Genomic DNA, 871 nt, shown 5'->3' with positions numbered 1-871 from the left:
AAAATCTTCCTACACATGCAGCCTCTGCTATCTTCAGGACGAAGCTTCGTCCACGGTTCATTGGACCGTTTAAGGTCGTGGCCAAGCGGGGCCTAGCGTATACGCTGAACTTTCCAACACGGATGCACACCCCTCGGTGTTTTACATGGGCTTGCTCAAGCCGTACCGGGATCCGGCGCAATTAAACGCGGAAGCGTTGGCGCCGGAGCGGATCCCACGGGCCCTCGACCACCTAGAAGCTGAAACAGCAACTGGTTCAGAGCACGGAGTGCAACAACCTCCATTTCCAATGGCGCCAAGCGTTCCACCGTCGCGTGCAGCGACGCATTCGCCTGTTCCACGGCTTGAAGTCGCTCCGACATAGCGCGGTTTTCCTCAAGGTAAGGCAGCCGGCGCACGACGTGCTTCAAATTGTCAAGAGCAGCCGCATAGCGATATGCTACTTCAGCATGACGCTCAGTGGAGCTCCGATCACAAACTACCTCGTCCTCAAGGGCTCGTACAGCATCACGAGTCACCGTACTGCGGTCGACCTGGTCGTCACCGCCCGCCACCGACTCTTCTGGATGAGAACGGTGACGCCCACTATCACGTGGAACGCCTAGTGAGACGACGTCGTCACCAGGGTCAAACCCTATATCTGGTGAAGTGGCGAGGATACCCCGACTCCGAAATCTCGTGGGAGTCTGAGACGCCACTTCGGCAAGATTGACCAGACGCCGTGGATGCTTTTGATCAAAAAGATCAGGACGTCCCGCGTCATCAGACGCACCGCGCTTTCCGGCAATAGCCAGGAAAGTAGAAGGGCCATGAGCTGAGCTCAAGCAGTGGCCCTGAGCTCTTGCGGTCGAAGACACAGAGCTTGCGAGAA

The sequence above is a fragment of the Plasmopara halstedii genome (assembly GCF_900000015.1).
Source record: "Plasmopara halstedii genome assembly, contig: Scaffold_322, whole genome shotgun sequence".
Lineage (NCBI taxonomy): Eukaryota > Oomycota > Peronosporomycetes > Peronosporales > Peronosporaceae > Plasmopara > Plasmopara halstedii.
The sequence above is the reverse complement of the archived record's forward strand: the minus strand, read 5'-3'. Positions refer to the sequence as shown.